At 49.1% G+C, this 19036-nt stretch overlaps 1 protein-coding gene and 1 non-coding gene across 4 annotated transcripts in view; both read left to right on the top strand.

Moving 5' to 3' along the window:
* The window catches only part of ST8SIA2 (ST8 alpha-N-acetyl-neuraminide alpha-2,8-sialyltransferase 2), a 65267-nt gene that overhangs the window by 7549 nt on the left and 38682 nt on the right, over positions 1 to 19036 (top strand). The window lies entirely within an intron of this gene.
* On the top strand, positions 14384 to 14522 carry LOC112061909 (small nucleolar RNA U109). The gene has a single exon (XR_002890434.1). It is a non-coding gene; the product is annotated as a small nucleolar RNA U109 (small nucleolar RNA).

Below are 19036 nucleotides of genomic sequence, written 5' to 3'. Positions count from 1 at the left end.
TAAGCACTTTAGCTCTGTTCGCACCTGTAATCTTCCCAACAATCTTATGAGGTCCATATTGCTATTACCTCCATTTTATAATGAGGAACCTGAGGCACAGAACAGTTAACTAACTTGGCCAAGGTCACATAGCTAGTCAGTTGCAGAGCTGGGATGGGAACCCAGGTTCCAGGGAAGCAGTAGAACTATCCAAAACTGACGTACGAAATGACATCCAGTGGGGAAAATATGCATGCTCGTGTTTCCAAAGGGTAAAGCTTGGAAAGAGAGAGGTCTGCGGGAGAGAGAAACCCGGAAAGCAGCAATGCTGGAAGAGAGCTCAGGAGACAGGAAACTAGAAGCGAGGCCGTAATGGAATATGGCATCCCAGAAGATCAATGCAATTTAGGGTCGCCAGATCCGCAGCATCTTGTTTTGGAATGGTGTCCCCCACTCCACCTTCCCCCTTTCCCTCCCGTCCAGCCCCCTCCTTGTCCCCACCAGGTCTCATCAGAGTGGCTCTGGAGCATATTTGTTTGACCAGCTCATTAGAGTAGACACACACACGTACACACACGCTGATGGGAGAGAAAAACAACACAGACGTTTAAGGCCGGGAGGAATTTTCTTCTGGGGAAAGAGAGAAGGGCTAGTGCAGTCAGCTTCCTGGAACCTGGCAAGGAAGGAAGAAAGTAGGCTGGGAGGGGACAGGCTTCTGCAGGGAGATTGTACAGGCCCAGGGAGCCCGTTTCCTCGGACCTGACGTTGTGCTGAGAGCTGCACGGGGCACTCTCTTAAGCCTCACAACCACCACGTTTGCTCGTCTGCAGATGAGGAAGTAGGGGCCCAAAGAGGTGCCACGGCTTGCTAAGGTCACACAGACAGTAACAAGGAAATGAGGTGCCAGCCAAGTTTGCCTGACTCCATCACCCACGCTGTTCATAGTGACTTCTGTGTCCCCAGATCACCGGGCTGCCTGCCCCTGTTCCCCCTTCCTCCTATCTCCTGCCTTGGGCCATTTTCTGTACCACAAAGACAGTTTGCAAAGGGAAGCTGGAAACATTAGGACTTCAGAAAGGACACGTGGCAGGTCAGGTGAGGCTCCCAAGCACCATGGCGACCACGCCCTTGGGTGCAACGTTTCAGCCAATGCTGAGGAGGGGCACACACCCTTGAACTCCGTCCAGCGAGGTGTGGGCGCTTGCTGTTAGGTTTCCCATCTCCAATTTCAAGAACAAGAATATTGGCCACACTCGGAGGAGCGCTACACAGGATTAATTCACACCTTCTTGCTTAGTAAATGCCAGCGTGGCTTAAATAATGAAGCGGGGAGGCTAAGATACCCGGAGAAAATGAGCTGGTAAATTGATAGAGCAGGCGACTTTCGTTTGCTCTTCTCCTGTAAGGAGCAAAGCCCCTCCTACTGCACCTCTGAGGTTCCTAAGTTTGGGAGTTAGCTCTAAGCGGACTCTGCCTGATGTCCAAACTACACCCCAGTCCATAGGTTTAGTTCCCAGGAGAGGCAAAGAGAAGGGCAAGAGAGAAACCCACAGTGGTGTACAGGTCCTGGCCTGGGCAGAGAGCCTCTTAGACTGCAGCACGAGAGCAGCAGCTCCTTGACAAATAGCCTCCAGAGGACCGGGACCATCCAGCATTGGAGGTGGAGCCAGCTAAGGCTCCGCAGCCCCTTCCCCAGAGGGTACCGCCACCAAAGCTCTACCCTCCAGCGTCATTAGGATGACTCCCTTAGGGCTTCTTTTTAAAATCTCTCCCAGCTGCCAGCCTGGGTCCTTCCTTTTCTCCGGTCAGTAAGGACTGTCAAGTCTTCCCTACAAGCCAGACTCATTGTGCATGCCTCTGGACACTAGGCCACACCTTTGGAGCCCCTGGGAGCTGCTATGGAAAGACTGAGGCTCTAATCGCTTATGAAACACTTATTACCTGCGTGACCTCAGGCAGGTGGCTTCACCTCTCTGAGCCTCAGTTCCCTAATCTGTATAATGGAGTTACTAGTATCCGACTCACAGTGTTCTGAGGAGTAAATTATAAATCATGGGAATGTAAAATGGTGCAGCTGCTGTGGAAAACAACAGGGTGGTTCCTCAAAAAATTAAAAATAGAATTACCATCTGACCCAGCAATTCCACTTCTGGGTATATACCCCAAAGAATCAAAAGCAGGGATTTGAACAGATATTTTTATACCCGTGTTTATAGCAGTATTATTTGCAATAGCCAAAAAATGTCCATCAACAGATGAATGGATAAGCAAAATGTGGTATGTATATACAATGGAATGTTACTCAGCCTTAAAAGGGCAAGAAATTCTGACACATGCTACAACATGGATGAGCCCTGAGGGCATTACACTAAGTGAAATAAACCAGACACAGAGAACAGATATTGTATGAGTCCACTTACATGAGATAACTAGAATAGTCAAATTCATGGAGACAGAAAGTAGAGTGGTGGTTGCCAGGAGCTGGGGGAGGGGAGTTGCTGTTCAGTTGGCACAGAGCTTCAGTTTTGCAGGATGAGAACTCTGGAGATTGGTTGTACAGCAATGTGAATGTACTTGATACTACTGAACTGTACAGCTGAAAATGGTGAAAATGGTAAATTTTATGTTAGGTGTATTTTACCACAACTAAACACACATGCACACACACATACACATACACACCCACACACACACACAAATGAAAGCAGCCAGAAGAGTGCCTGGCAGGTGCTCAAGACACAGTGATTTATTTGAAGAGCATAGTTGTGGTATTAACAAAGCAACATCAATGTGAGTACTATTTAATTCAAAAAATGATATGGTATAAAAATCATGGTTGGGAGGCAGTAGAGGGAGAAAAAGAGAAAGGGACGTAGACTAGAATTAGAGATATATAAACCATTTCTTTGTTGTGAGCATATCTGGATACACTTGCTGGAGGGGGCCCAAATTCCCAACACCTGGGATTTAGGACCTTGGAAAGTGCAAACATATACTTTTTGTGAACTCTCTGTAACTACTCGTTGGCCTGCCTTCCTGTATAACTTCAGTGGAGGGGCCCAAAAGGTCTCTGTCAAAGTCTAAACTGCATGGAAGTCAGGGAGTGGTGGGGGGAAGGGAAGCAGTGGGGGAGAGGTGGGAGGCCAAGGGTGCAGACAGCCCAGACCACCCCTCCCTCCCAGATCCGGGTTCCTAGCTGCGCTTTTCTTACCATCTGCATCAGAGTAGCCATGGTTAGTGTTTTTGGCTCAAGGGAACAGAGAAGGGAGTCCCAAAATGCTGATCCCTAGAGATTTGGCTCCTGCTGGTCTGGAACCTGCTGAGATACAGCTGACTAGGCTCCCAGAACAACTCCCAGAAGACACCTGGAGTGAGCGAGTGCTGTGGTTTCCAGGGGCAGGCAGTGCCAAAACTGGGGGCTGTTACAAACAGTGCCAGCCCCACCCCAGAGTTTCTGATTCAGCAGGTCTGGGGTGGAGCCTGAGAAATGGCATCACTAACAAGTTCCAGGTGATGCTGATATCTCTGGCCCTTTCGAGGACCACACTTGGAGAACCATTGGGCCTTGTCAATCAAAGTGTGGTTCTTGGACCAGCCACATGGGCTTCATCTGGAGTTTTGGTAGAAATGCAAAATCTCAGGCCTCACCCCAGACCCACACCTGATGAAATCTGCATCGGAACAAGACCCCCAGGTAATTTGCATACACACTCCCTGTACTGGTGGGAATAATTGGTTTCATGGCTTTCTGCAGAGCCCCAGCCCAAGGCAAAGACCTTGGCCCATCAAACCAGGGGAAACTTGTCTGAGGATCCCCGTTGCCCACCAGAGTTGACCTTGACTCTCAAAAGGATGTCAGAAAAATCAGTAATGGTTATTATTACAGCTGGATGCCTGTGTGCGCACCAGGGGTTTTCATACATTATTTCATTATAAAACCCTGGAAAAACCCATTGTATGGATGAGTAAACTGAGACTCAGGTAAAGTAACTGCTTGATAAACAGAGAAAAAAGAACTGAATTTTATGAAGGTCTACCTGGCCGTTTCCGGGGTGCCGGGGTTTAGGCCTGTGGATTAACCTACTTCTCTCCCTTTCACCCTCCCACAAATGAGGCCTGAGGCATGAAGTAAGGCAAGGAGAAATCTTTTTTTTTTTTTAATGTAGTTTATTTTCCATCTCATCCATGAGGCTTTTTTTTTTTTTAATCTTGATTTCAGAGTTAACCCTTTGTTTGCAACTTTCTTGGCCAAGAAGTTCTTAAAACTTGGTTTTGGGGGGTTTTTTTGGACATGCCGTGCAGCATATGGGATATTAGTTCTCCCACCAGGGATCGAACCCATGCCCCCTGCATTGGGAGCACAGAGTCTTAATCACTGGACCACCAGGGAAGTCCCAAGGCAAGGAGAAATCTTAACCAAGGGTTGAATTGATTTATTAAATGAGCTTAAGGAGGCCGCAATGTCTGTACCAGAATAACTTTGACCCAGGGCTGGAGCATGTGATAGAAATTTCCAGAGAAGCTGGTCAGCCAAGTACTCCTTGACTGTGTCATTAAGTCCCCTCATGAGCTTGGCTTGGATGTGATCATTCACACAGCCAATGGGCCCACTTCACAGTTGGCACACGCAGTTACAGTTCCCTAGGGTTCTTGGGGTTCCTGAGTGGTTTTGGTGGTCTGCCCAGCCAGCAATCTAATTCCAAACTCCATTCTCAGTTATAAAAAGCAGAGGAATTGATGGGGGAGGCCTCTAGGGGCTATGGAAGGCAAGTAGAGGGGAGCCTTTTAAAACCAATCTGCTACTTGAGATAAAGACAGCCTCTGGGCAGGGTGGAAGCCAAGAATTTAATTGTATTTATTTTTGCCATTACTTTCTATTTAGGGCAAGGGATATTGGTATTCTATTTATGGTAGTGATATAAAGGTTCCTTTGATGATTAATTCATTTAAGTTTTTAAGTGAGTCGATTTAAAGAAAACTATTAAGTCAATAAAGTGGGATTAGCAAAACACTTAAAGGTAGACCCCAAAAATGACTGAAGTTCATGCTGTGATGATGTGCTTGCTTTACTTCTCTTTGTGACCTTTATCTATCTGCCCCCTTGGCAGCAGAGCCGCGACAAGTCCTTGTAAAACTTCCATAGAGAGTAAGTGAGTTAATCTTCCAAAAAAGTACCTAGTTACAGATACGATTTCTCATTGTATCTGGGAAATTGCCCAGTGCTCACAAAAAGAATTCTCCAGGGCTTCCCTGGTGGCGCAGTGGTTGAGAGTCCGCCTGCCGATGCAGGGGATGCGGGTTCGTGCCCCGGTCCGGGAGGATCCCACATGCCATGGAGCGGCTGGGCCCGTGAGCCATGGCCGCTGGGCCTGCGCGTCCGGAGCCTGTGCTCCGCGACGGGAGAGGCCACAACAGTGAGAGGCCCGCGTACCGCAAAAAAAAAAAAAACAGAATTCTCCAATGAAACAACCTTGTGGCTGACTCAAAAGGCAAGGATGATTGAGCCCTGCCACCGACTCCCAGAAACACCACTAGGTGAGACTCCCATCTTAGAGTCTCCCGGCACCCTCTATATTTTCTTTCTCACAGCTCATATTTCTTGCATGGTGCCTTTCCTGCCTGGTAGATTGTAGCTTTAGGAGGGCTAGGACCATTTCACATCTGTGCTCGTTGTACTTTCAGCCCCTTCCTTGCACAGTGCCTGGCAGAGAGTAAGTGCTGCTTTGGAGAACAAAGGAAGGAAAGGAGGGAGGGCAGGAAGGAGGGAGTTAGTTCCAGAGAGAAGCTCAGAACAGCTCCTGCCACCTACATTCTGCAATCATTTATATATTCCTTTCCATGGCCAAAGGAGAGAAAATATGGTGGTTTATATCAGCTCCCACATAATTGTCTGATTTGAAATCCATTGAGTTCCGTCTTGGTTATAGATGAAACGCACTTTTCCTTTTCCCTGATTCCTTGGAGAAAAGACCAGCCCACTGTTAAAGTTTTCTTAACAGGGTAACTCATGGTGCTATATACAAGCTCCATGGCCTGGTATGCAGAAGCCAAAGGACCGGAGGGATGTGAATGTGGCCAGAATTGGGAATCAGGTGCACTGGCTCCTGGCAGGCTGAGATCATGCTGATAACAAAGAGATTAATAAGGGTCTGCAAGACAACAAAGAGATTAATAAGGGTCTGCAACCTCCTCCATCCTGTAGTATCAAGGAAGGTTTTTAAATCAATGCCGGTCTGGCTGGCTTAATGATACCTAATCTTACCTTTTGAAGCTGGAATATTTGAGAGTTGAGATCAATTGAGATAAAATAAAGCAAACTGTGTTGACTTTTGGATTTGGGGTCTTCATCAGATTCCCATTGTGTAGTGTTGTTTTTATTTTCTGTCTTGGAAATAGGTGGAGATTAGCCACTGGAGAGGGTTGTTCTGCCTGGACCAGGTGATGGTATATTTACTTCTATTCTTCTTTTTTTCATCTTCCACAAGATGATTCTCTATGAGGGAAAGATCCATTTCTATCCTGTTCATCTCCATATACACAGGACATGTCGCCCAGTAAATGCTCAATGACTATATCTCAAGTACAGCATTTTAGTGTAACCAGCACACTCACTGCCATGGGCCAAGTCTGCTGGAAAAGTCAGTCTGTTCCCAATTAGGTGCAGAAACAGCCGCCTTACAAGGCATCCCAGTGGCCCTGGAGAAAAGCCTCAGGAAGGCTCCCTGGTACCTGGTTTCCGTGACTGTTACCACGAGCCTTGTGTGGTCATCACAAAGCTGTGTGAGTAAAATGCATCTGCTTCGTCACACACAAGGTCTCACAAGCCCTGTGCGAGATGCTGGTGACATGCAAAGATGAACCCAGCACAGAAAAAGTGCTTGAGGAGTTTGTGGTCTGATGGAGGAGAAACTCCTGAAAGTTTAGGCATTTCTCTGTCCAGAGGATCCATACATTTTAAAGGATTCTCAAAGGATACCACAAAGCTGAAGAGGAGCTTCTATGAACAGTTGAGACCCTTGAAATGTTTTGAACAGGAATGTGCATCACACATCATCCTGTGTGAGGATGAGAAACATGTCTGGGGTGAGTAAGAGCTGGGAGATCTGCCACCTCAAGGGCAGGCCCTAAGCTCTCAGGGCCTCAATTTTCCCATCTGTAATGAGGTTCAACAAACCCACAGGTCTTCTCTAGCTGCAAAACATCACCACTGGATACCTTCCCTGTTGAGTGAGTCCAGACTCACTGGAAATAGCTAATCCTTTTGCTATGCCTCTAAACTCCTTGCCCTGAAATCTTAGAGTAGGGCAATAAATAGGTGCTGAGCTATTTTCACCTACCACCTGCTCTACATTTAAAAGGGGAAAAAGCCACTCTAAGGGAGGTGGAAGGCAAACTTACACACTGAGGGTCTGCCACAAGCCAGGCATCACAGTGGATGCTTTCACATCTCAACGAAGCCTCTTGATGAACTGGCAAGACAGGCTCAGCAGCACCTTTATTCCCCGCCTCTCAGTACCACTTGGAGAATCATTCTATTACAGCAGGATGGGTGTTCCAGATAAATTATGCTCAATACACCACGTTTTAGAAAAGCATGTGAGTGTATGTTATAAAATATAGAAAAGCTGGCATCAGTCATAGCTCACTTGGAGGATTTCGGAAGCCTTCTTCCTTCAGTTATCAGGAAGATTCCTTATCACCAGCAAGCATCTCAACGTAGTAAGCGTCCCTGTCCTCAGTGGGGAGCCCTGCCATGTCATAGAAACAAAAATTGGCACTATTGTGCTCCTAGTGATGATGATTCAGATCTGTAGGAGCTCCAAAGAGGGAGTCCCCACAAAGGGCGGTGGCAAGAGAAACATTTTCTAGAGGAGGTGGGATCAGGGTGGGAACTTGAAGGAATGGTCCAAGACTTAGCTGGAAGAAGAATGAAATTGATGATCCAGATGGGGAGAATGGCCTGAGACAAAGAAGGTTCAAGTGCACATCAAGGAGCTGTTCCTACCTTTGGGGCTTGGCTGGAGTGGGGGGCTTCGGGAGGACCTGAGGGTGGAGGAAAATAAGATAGGACAGGGGGTGCAGAGCCAGGTTGTCAGGAGCTGAGGGACTCACACTTGATTCTTTGGGGGGCTGCTTTCGGCTAATCTGGGGTCCAAAGACCTCTAAAGAGTCTGTGATGGGTTTTAGGAGATCCATGAACCTCTTGAAACCTTAGGCATTTCTCTGGGCAGAGGATCCATACATTTTAAAGGATTCTCAAAGGATTCCACAAAGCTGAAGAGGAGCTGCTATGAACAATTGAGACCCTTGAAATGTTTTGAACAGGAATGTGTAGACTGTATGTTGCTGGAAGGGGCAGAAGCTAGGGAGACCACCCAGGTCATCTATAGGAGCAGCATGGAGGGTCTGGGCTGGGGCGTGGGTGCTATAAATGGAAAGGAAGAGAGAGCTAGGGCATCTTGGTTTCAGAGGAGAAATGACAATACTCTGGGATGGTCAGTGATGGCTGAGCCCACTGTGGGTATCAGAATCCAGAGGGAAAGCTGTGCCTTAAGGTCCAATGGTGAGTTTGACTTTAAACATGATGATTTTAAGAGGATAGAGTTCATCTATGTAGGAATGAAGACATTTAAAAATCATTGAATCACCAATTATTGGAGTGTAGGTACAAACGAGGCCAGCCAGCCCATTCCCCTGTATTTTCCAGGTACAGCAATGACACCCCAAGATGGGAAGGGACTTGTCCTTGGTCACCTAGATGGTGGGCAACTGTAACCAATACGTAAGAGAATAATATTTAGGAGAGAGGTCAGAGCTGAGATGGAGATCAGAAGCCATTTGGAGGGAGACGGTTGAAGCCATGAGTGTAGCCATCTTTTACGTAGCAGAGACCCCAGGATTAAGCTTCGGTCTTTGCCCTCATTTAGAGAGTTGGAAGGAGGAACCAAGGGAGCAAAGGGCATGGAGAAGGACAAAGAAGTGAGGGGAGGGGCTTCCCTGGTGGCGCAGTGGTTGAGAGTCCGCCTGCCGATGCAGGGGACGTGGGTTCGTGCCCCGGTCCGGGAGGATCCCACATGCCGCGGAGCGGCTGGGCCCGTGAGCCATGGCCGCTGGGCCTGCGCGTCCGGAGCCTGTGCTCCGCAACGGGAGAGGCCACAACAGTGAGAGGCCCGCGTACCACATAAAAAAAAAAGAAAAAAAATAAAGAAGTGAGGGGAGAACCGAGAGACCAAAGCTGTGACCAAGGGGGGGCAGGCGCCCCCAGCAGAAGGGCGCATGGGATGAGGATGCTCCAGGGCCACTGGCTGGGGCATCAGCGGGCTCTGGGTGACAGTTGAGAGACCTCTTTCCTTGGTGTGGTGAGGTGATGCGAGATTTCAGAGAGGTCCCTGATAAAAGGGGGCCGTGATTACAGTCTGGCCTTGCTAGAGGTTTGAGAGGCAAAGAGAAGCAGGTCAGGAGCAGGACCAGGCAGAAGGAGAATATTTTAAAAATTAAAAAAGTGTATTTGTAAAAATAAGGTAAAGGAACAGCGAGGGGAGAGAAGGAAAGAGGGAGAGGTTATATGAGAAAGTCACAATCTTGAGGAGAAAATGGGACCAATAAACAGAGGTGGCGATGAAGATTCAGAGACCATCTTATGGGGCGAGGAGGGCCCAGAAACAACATGAATTTTACCTGAGGGAAGACTGGGATCCATTCACCCATCAGGCTCCTCTTGCTTTGGGACCATGGCTTGTGCAGAGCCCTCTGCCTGATGCCCTTCCCACAGCCCTTTCGAGGCTGCCCTCCTCGTATTCTGGGGTTCTGACAAAATGCCATCCCCCCAAACAGCTCCTCCCTGCCCGCTCCCCTCATCTCTAATCACTGCTTCTTCTGGTTTCTCCTTAACGTCACCCAGTGTATGGATGGGTGGTTATGATTCCGTTCCTTTGCTGCAGTGTTTCCTGTATGTGTATGTGTGTGAGTGTTTCTTGTCTCCACATTTCAATTTTAAGCACCTTCAGACTGGAGACTGTCTCCATCCCCCACTGTGACCCCAGAGCCCAGCCCAGGGCCCATCACGCACGTTAATTAGAACAAAAAGAAGAGAAGGAAGAAGAATTCAGCCATGACCTACTCTCTCTTCTCAGAAAAGTTTAATAGGAACAACAATAAAAATAAAATTAAAAATAGCATCTGCCAAGCTGTTTATACGTATTCATTATCTCTTTTACTCTTCACGGTTTACTCATTTTAAGAGGTGAGGAAGCTCCGTTTTACATATTCCGCTAGTGAGGGTGGAGTTAGGGATCTCACCAAAGCCCGTGTTAACGACAGTGTTGGGTGAAAGAGGCATTTCCCTCAAGAAAACAAGAGGCTAGATCCCTTTCTCCCATCCGCTCTGCCAGGGGGTGGGTAGGCTCTGTGTATCCTCTCCCTGCTCCTGCCCATAGCATCACCTGATTCTGAATGTGCCCGTGCAAAGCATGTGCAGGTGTTCTACTATCTAGAAAAAAAAAAAAAGGGTTAAATTTCCTGTCCACCTGTCAGTCCACCGCGGTCACACGAGAAGTCGGGAGGTAGAGAATTCTCTTTGCCTCTTGATTATTCTAAACCTCAAGGAGGGGCCGGAGTGTCCCCCTTCACCCTAGCCTTCTCCCCCAGCATTTTCTACAGGAATGTGATGGCAGGAGAAATGGAAAGAGGGTGAGGCTCTGAAGCAGCCCCCAGATGCAGAGCCCTCAGTGACAACTTGAGCCACTGTCCCCTGGGTACCGTCCAGAGCCACCAGCCCAGACCTTGGAGGTAGGCAGGCCTGTGACTGTGATGCCGCCTCAGGGCCCAGCCCACCCTGGACATCTGGACTGATGCTTAGGGCAAGAGGAAAATCAAAGGAGCGGGGCTTCCTGTTAACCCATCTATGTTCCTCTCCCTTGTGCTTGTTTAGAACAGGAACCAGGTTCCCAGGCTTCTGCACAGCCTGAACTTCCTGTCCGAAGCTGCTGGAAATATTCAAAGTGTTAGGGTCAAAGTCTCCTAGAATGAGGGGTGGGAATCAAGAGGTATGGAACGACCCCAGGTCACCTGTACACTCCGCTTGTCCTGACATGGCTTCACACCTCCCCCTCTCAGCTGTGGCAGCTGGAATTGCGGGCATGTCTGGAGTCAGGTGTAGAGTCCCAGGTACGATGACCGTCTGGCCCTGCTCTCTGGCTTCTATTCTGGGTTCGCTCCCGTTACAGCATGCCCCAGTTCTGACTGAGCTCAGACTTTCACCACCACTCCACCCCAACCTCTTGCACCAAGTTCCTGATTTGGAGATAATCCGTCAGACAGAGCCGGGTTCAAATCCTGCCCCAGCTCCCTCTACCCTGTAAACCCTTGGATATGATGCTTAACATCCCTAAACAAAATGGGAGTCATAAGAAGGCCCACCTCTTAGGGCTGCGATAGGGACAGAAGGAGAAAATCCACAGTGAGGGTTTGGGCCGTGTCCGCCCCGTGGTGAGTGCCTAGTCAGTGTTAACTCTGGTGATGGTCGCTTCTCCACTATCCATCTGAGCAGATGCCTCCTCAAGTCCCCATTCAGACACGCGATTCTAGCATCAACCTGGACACAGCCTTGGGTGCCACCATCCTCCTTACACCCATCCGCATCCCACCCCCCACCTGCTACCAGATGCAGTGATGTTTGTTGGCTGATGTCACTTTCCGTGCCCTGAAGCAACAGGGCTGGAGTTCATTTTCTCCACCCTGAGCGCTAATTCGGGGCTTTTCTCAAAGGCAATCAGAAAGCAGCTCACAAGGGGGACCCAAAGGGCAGAACCCGCCCCCCCAATTCCTCCCCAGAGCCTTGGACTCCCACAGAACATGCGCTGGGGAGTGGGGGGATGGAGACCGCAGCTCGCACCTAAGGCGTTAGGGCTGAGTATCTTTCCAGAGCCAGGGCTGGCTTTCTATGACTAGTCTATCAGTTAGTGATTCAATCAGCAAGTCCAAGAGAGCAGCCTCGTGCCACATCATAGGGAGAATGGAGCTTCCAAATTTTCTTTGCCAGAACTTTGGTCTTCTGAATATTGTGTGTGGGGTGGGGACGACGGTGCCTCTGGGTGTTCCTCTTCTGCTCTGGTTGATTTTATCAATAAGCATCTTGTCAGTTGTCATTGAAAGGGAGCAAGGAACTAGTACCCCCTGCCACTTCCTGTACACCCTCAGGTCCCGTAGCCTTGCTGTACCTGGCATAAGCGGGGCTTCTGAGTCAGGGAAGGTCATGGAGAAGGTGACATGAGCTGAGTTTTGCTACCTGAGTAGGAGTGGGTCTAGGGATCTCAAACTCAAATGCCTTCAAGGTCTAGGCAGGTCACATAAATAAGTGAAACAGTTCAGTGTAAGACAGTAAGGAGTGGTGTGGACTGTGGGAAAATATAGTTTATACCCCGCCCCCAACGTGAGGCACAGCTGCTTCTCATCTCCACCAGTTACTATGGTTCAGGGTTGCCATTCTGATTGTTCTGATTGTTCAAAAGAAGCCAAAACTTAAGATATTTTATAATGACTAATCCCTTGAGTTTTTACCATTGGCCTCTTAATCCTAAAAGATTTAACATTGTGCAAGCTCCCCAGGCCAGATACGACCTGGGGCTGGCAAGTCATAAACTCTGAATTAAGTAAATGGAAAACAGAATAAAGGGTTCTGGAAAGAGAGGGTAACGTTCAAAGGCACAATCTCGTGATCTGACTCACACGTTCCGGAAACTGCCCATTGCTTGGTGGAGTTAGCAGGTGGATGTGTGAGAAAGTGGAGATGGGGACAAAGAGGGCCAGCTCAGCAAGAGTCTTCTGTGCTATGCTAAGGAACCCGAACTTTATTTTGAAAGCAATGGGGCTCGGTGAGGGAACCCAGAAGAGCTTCAAGGAGGAAGCGCCATGCTGCACTTTGCATTTTGGAAATCCGGGTCCCACGTGGGAGCGTTTGGCAAAGGATGACTCTCTGCAGACAGGGAGCTAAGACAGAAACCATGGCGGGGAACCTGAGGGAAGGCAGGAGGGCATGGCACCTGCTGTCCTCAGGTGGGAGAGTCTGAAGCCTGGGTGATCTTGGAGGGGAAACCTGGTGAGAGAGGATGGGGAGTGTCCACAGCACCCTGATTCTGCATGACTGGGTGGGTGCCATTCCCTGAGAGAAACCTGGGGGAGAGCAGGTTGGGGGTGTGAGTGCGGGTCAGGTCTGAGGTCTGTGTGGCGGTGACTAGGCTGTGCTGTGATTCTGGAACCCGGAAGTGCATCGGGAGTTGTGGGCATGTAGATGAACGATGGAAGCCGGGGCTTCTCAAGGGCTAAGGGTGGGCTCTGAGCAACCCTGACATCTAGGGGAAGGGCCTAGGAGGAAGGGCTGGGAGGGAGCAGCAGAGAAGAGTTTCAAGGAAAACCTGGAGGAGCGTTGACACTTGATGAAGGCGGAGGGAATCTAGGACCTAAGGGACATTTCAGGGTCTCGTTCAGGAGAACTGATGTGCCGTCAACCCGCTCAGGGACCAGGCCACGCCCTGTGGGTCCCGTTGGGGCTCCATCCAGCACAGCCCCGTGGCCCGTGGATGGACCACACCCAGGTCTTGGCAGCATGACTGTCAGATGTGCCTCTCGTGCTAGTTGGCTGAGCGCTTATTTGCTGAAGAAAGGAAAATGCAGTAATTTAATCTCGGGCAGGTCTCCCCACTGGACGACCACAGAGCCATCCGACAGACCAGCAGCAGCGGTGAGAATCACAGTTCTGCCACAGATAACACGTTCCATTTTCTTCCATCCACCGCTCCTTATTTCTCCCTAACGGACCATGCTGTTGGAAGGCCGCTTCCCTGAGGACAGCTGATCTGAGGGGGCTCGGCAGAGTCCCCACGCAGCAGTGGTTTCTTCTGATCCCGAAGGCCGCAGCCATCACCTTCGATAACAACACTGCAACTGACATTCACGTCTGCCCGGGGCTTCTTGCTTTAATCCCACCACAAGACCCCGCTTTGCAGAGAAGGACCTCAAGACCTCGAGAGGCCAAGGGCTGCAAAGCTAGAGCGCGTTGGGAACCAGAACTCCAGCCCCCTCACTCATGGTCCCGCCGTCCTCCTTCCGGGTGACGGCGACATTCCCTGAGTGGTGTCGGCTGTCGGGGGCGCCGTATTATACAGGTCTCGCAGAGTAGGGAAGGGGACAAGACATATCAAACACCCAGAAGAAAAGTGACTTTAAAGTCGTCCCCAATCCACGTGCCCTCCAGGGGTTTTCTCAGGAAAAGGCGGCAGCTGTGTTAATAGGGACACGGCCTCTCTGAATGCAGGTCTGTCAAGAAGTGAACAAAGGGGAGGGAAGAAAGGCCGGCTTAAGGCAGAGGGCTTTCAAGTCCCAGCGAGGCGGGTTCAAGAGCAGAGCACGGCACGTTGGACAGACGCTCTGCTTCTCTTTAAAGAGCACGGATTTATCCACACCGTGTGACATGAATGAAATGAGAAGTTTTCAGGGATGCCAACCTCTCCGTTAAGGTTTTGCAGTGGTATATTTCTAATACAATAAAAAAGAGGAAAATGACAGCCAAGGCTAACACTGGGTCTGCAGCAGGCCGCAGCAACTGTCAATAGTGGACGCTAAGTCACGGGCCGGTGGAAGTGCTATGGTTTGAATGTTTATGTCCTCCACCCCGCTGTTCACATGTTGGAATCCTAATGCCCAATGTGATGGTATTTGGAGATGGGGCCTTTGGGGGTGATTAGGTCATGAGGGTGGAGGCCTCATGAATGACGTTAGTGCCCTTATAGAAGAGGCTTCAGAGAGACCCCTCACCCCTTCCGCCATGTGAGGATAAAAGACGTCTGTGACCTAGAAGAGGGCCCTCATCTGGCCATGCTGGCACCCTGACCTCAGACTTCCAGCCTCCAGAACTGTGAGCAATCAGTTGGTGTTGTTTATAAGCCCCCCAGACTACGGTATTATGTTCTAGCTGCCCAAATGGACTAAAATAGGATTGAATGAATTTTCATATAAAACTCTTCCTAAGCGTAGTTTTTAATGGCTAGATCACATTTTATCCTTATTGGTGTGGTGCCAGTGGAGAATCTGACTTGACTATTTTCCCAATTAGCTCACCAAGTGTCTCACAACTACTTGTTGAGTAACCTTTGCTTCCTCTTAAGTCTCTGGCATCTCTTTGACTGTGTATTAAATTCTTACATTCAGCAGGTGAAGGGCAGGGTGCAGGAGCCAGTGTTCTGCAGGCACACATGCAAACTGAATCCCTGCTCTGACAGTTTATTTGCTGGGGGTGACCCTGAGCAAATCACTTAAACTTTTCGAGCCTGCGTGTCCTATTTCTAAAACCAAAATATGAAAATTAACATGCCACTGGTACAGTGCCTGGCACAGGGTGGAGCTCAAGCAAATGAAGTTATTAGTAATTTTCACTGTTCTCTTGGACTCCACATCCCCTTCCTAAGGATGTGTTTTGTTAACATGTACGTCTGGGACTGGGATTGTTACCTGGCATAGTGAAGCCATAGCTCTTGGGGAGTAAATTTTGGTGGGGGGGCAGGAAGCTGTTGAAAAAAATATTCAACCATATTTTGTATCTGAAAATTTTATAAAACTAATATTTTGTAAAAAATATTTTCTATATTTTGATAGAAAGTAATACTGGACAGGGCTTCCCTGGTGGCGCAGTGGTTGAGAATCCGCCTGCGGATGCAGGGGACACGGGTTCGTGCCCCGGTCTGGGAAGATCCCACGTGCCGCGGAGCGGCTGGGCCCGTGAGCCATGGCCGCTGAGCCTGCGCGTCCGGAGCCTGTGCTCCGCGGCGGGAGAGGCCACAACAGTGAGAGGCCCGCGTACCACCAAAAAAAAAGAAAGAAAGTAATGCTGGACAAAATCTTGTTGGGTGTGAATATAGAGAAAATTTGAGATTTTTAATTGGGGGGCACCCTCTGTCAGGGGAACAGAAAGAATCAAGGAGGGATTTTATGTCGTTATTAATGGAACCTTCAAGTGTTGAGAGAAGCATGATTTAAAAGAATGGATTTTAGAGCCAGAAGGAATCCTAAAGATGCCCTGAGGACTCTAGCCCTTCTCTTCACTTGGGATCGTTTATCATGTCTCTTCCCAGTAGCTTATTTCCTCCAGAGGGAGAAGGTTTGTCCAGGGCCACCCTGTGACCAGAACCAGGAAGTCCCGACTTTACTTATCCAGGAAGGAGGACGTGCCACCAAATGTTGATAGAGTTCACATAAGATGGGGACAGACATGCCCATCACAAGGTGTTCATACAAGAGTGCTTTTGATAGAGTGTTGGGGTCATGAACCAGAATGGAGTGGTAGGGGGACAGGGTGGAGGAAGGAATCACAGTGTAGAAGTTTGCGAAGTGCTGGCGAGAGACAGAGAAGTAGCTGAGGGGTGTATGAAAGGAAGGTCGGGTCGTTTATTGAAGATGAGGAAAGCAAACATATATATAAGTGCTAGTGGGGATGAGCCAACGACATGGCAGAATCATAAGGCGCTGGTCTGAGCCAGCCTGCTGGGTTCAAATCCTGACATCCCTTCTTAGTAGTTGTGTGGCCCCGGGCAGGATTTTCCCCTTCTCTGTGCCTCTGTTTCTTCTCAGGTAGAAATGGATCATCATTTCTGCATTCTCGGGCTACTGTCAGGCTTAAATGAAGTAATATAAAATTCGTAGGACAGAGTCTGACGTATACAAGGTCCAAGATAAAGACCAGAATTATTACGCAGCTGAAAGGAAGCTGTAAATATATGGAGAAGAGAGAAGAAGTGGTTGATGGAATAAGCATCGCCAAAGGCAGGAAGGGATGCAATTCCGAACACAGGTGGAGGTACTGGGTTTGGATAAGAGGACAGCTGGCTTCTTGTAACAAAGGACGGGAGGAGGCAGTTTCCTTCTATTTGTAAATATTCACTGACTTCTGATGATGTCCAGGCGCTAGGGGTGCAGCCATCAACAAGATAGACACAGTGCTTCCATCATGGAACTTACACTCCTGTGGCAGAGGCAGACCATACACAAGATACATGATATGGTGATGAGAAGACAAAAGGAGATCGGAGTGGGAAGGGCCACAGTGGGGGGAGTAGGACAGCAGATGCTATGTTAAATGGCATGGTCAGGGAAGGCCACTCTGAAAAGGTCCGATCTGAGCCAACATTTGAAAAAGGGGGAAAGGGAGGAGTGAGCCATGGGGTATCTGTTGGAAAAATGTTCCAGGGAGAGGGAACAGCCAATGCAAAGGCCCTGGATCTGGAGCACTCCTGGCAGGTGTGGGTAGGTGGGCAGTGAGGGTGGGAGTGAGGTTGGGGTTTCCCTTCTTCCTCCCCGAGACATGCTTCCGGCGGGGGCTGAATCCTCTTCTCTACAGCGAAGGGATGGCTTCAGCTTTTCTGACTCATCTATTCATTCAGCGGTCCTCTTTGGAGCACATTGGATGTGCAGGAGATATGTGACCTCCACCCCTCCATGGTAATGCAGAGATGAGCAGGACCCTGTCCTAGGCTTGGCCCCAGTCTAGGGGCTGGTGGTGAAGCCACGTGCTAGGTGAAGCTGCAGTGGTAGCTTAGTGTAGGAAGAACCTTGCTGCAGGTGTGACCAGGACACCGAGGCAGGTCAAGGGACGCTGGTTCACTGTAAAGAAGGGTCTTCAGAATGGGGGTGGGTGGGACTCAGAAAAGGCTCTATAGCCATGAACTACTTACTGGAGAAGTCTTCTCTACTGACAGCTTTCACCAGCTCCTGTTCAACCAACTGCATAGATAGATATGTATCGCCTCTGAGTTTTAACTGCCTTGGTTTCTGGGGTTTTGAGTGGTCTGGATTTGGAATGTGCAGCATTCTCTTAGAAGTCTTTGTATTATAAAGTCTGTCTCCTTTATAAAATGAGTGTATATTGGAGGAGGACCAATACCACAGGAGTTGGTCATCCCAGTTCATGTATCGTTTCTGGCTGGTGCCTCGGTTTACTGCGAAAGTGTTTGGTCTGGATGATAAATTATATGGTCTCTCTCCTGGTTGTTGGTCATGATGAGAAAGAGAAAAGATCAGGAATAAGTGTTATGGGAAATGCTTGGCATCCAAGTGGCTTGTTTACTTTTCTGATGTGCAGATGACTAGTATAAGAGACAGGGGAAATTGGCTGGAATCAAAGCCCTCTGTTCTCACGAATGTTTTCTGAGGTCGAGCATAAGGAAGAGCCAAGAGTGAGCTGGTACCTTTTTGTACACTGATGGAAGCTGATTAACAAACAGAAGTTTGCTGAAATTACAGCCAGCGGATGCATCAGACCAAGCTAATGTTTAACGTGAAGGAAGAGGGGATGGCAGAAGAAGGAGGTGAGCATTCAGTGAGGTGGGCATAAGAAGACAGAGGCCCATGAGCTTGCTGCTGTAACCCTCCTGTTAGCACCTCCAACACCCACAGAAGCCAGAGGTCTCAATTGTCATGGAAACGCCATGGTCAAGGCTGAAACCTACACTGGTCTCTTCGGAGCTCTGTGCCCAGCAGTGTTTCATTGTCTGTGAGGTCCAAGAGCTCCAGCGCCATGATAAGACTTGCTGAATAGGAAAAGGCATCTCAAAGACTGTTGAGCACATCATTGAAGGTGTTAGACCTGTCCTGAAGAGCTGGAAGCTGAGTGGGTGGACCTGGAGGAGGGTAACAAACTGGTGTCAGACACAGGTGGCACTGGGAATAAACCTAAATTTGGTGCGAACATCATACCAGAAGTGTCGTTTGCTGCCTGTAAAGCTGAAGCTGCTGAGAGGGGGCCCCTGTACCGTCACACTGAGTCCTGGCTGGCAGTGACTGGCCGGTTCCAGCTTTCACTGTGTAACGAGCCGACAATACAGGAGTTTGTGATCCTCACTGTTGGAGCTGTGACTTCAGGAAAGCCGTGCTCATGGCAGCAGAAGCCTACCTCAACCAGAAGGATGTCATCAGAAATGTGGCAAAGATGCTTTGTGGAGGGGCATTTTGCTCCTAACATCCTAGAGAAGGAGTTAGCAAAGCACGGCTCACAGGTCAAAGCCGGGTAGCT

This window comes from Physeter macrocephalus, chromosome 11, assembly GCF_002837175.3.
Source record: "Physeter macrocephalus isolate SW-GA chromosome 11, ASM283717v5, whole genome shotgun sequence".
Lineage (NCBI taxonomy): Eukaryota > Metazoa > Chordata > Mammalia > Artiodactyla > Physeteridae > Physeter > Physeter macrocephalus.
The sequence above is the reverse complement of the archived record's forward strand: the minus strand, read 5'-3'. Positions and strand labels throughout refer to the sequence as shown.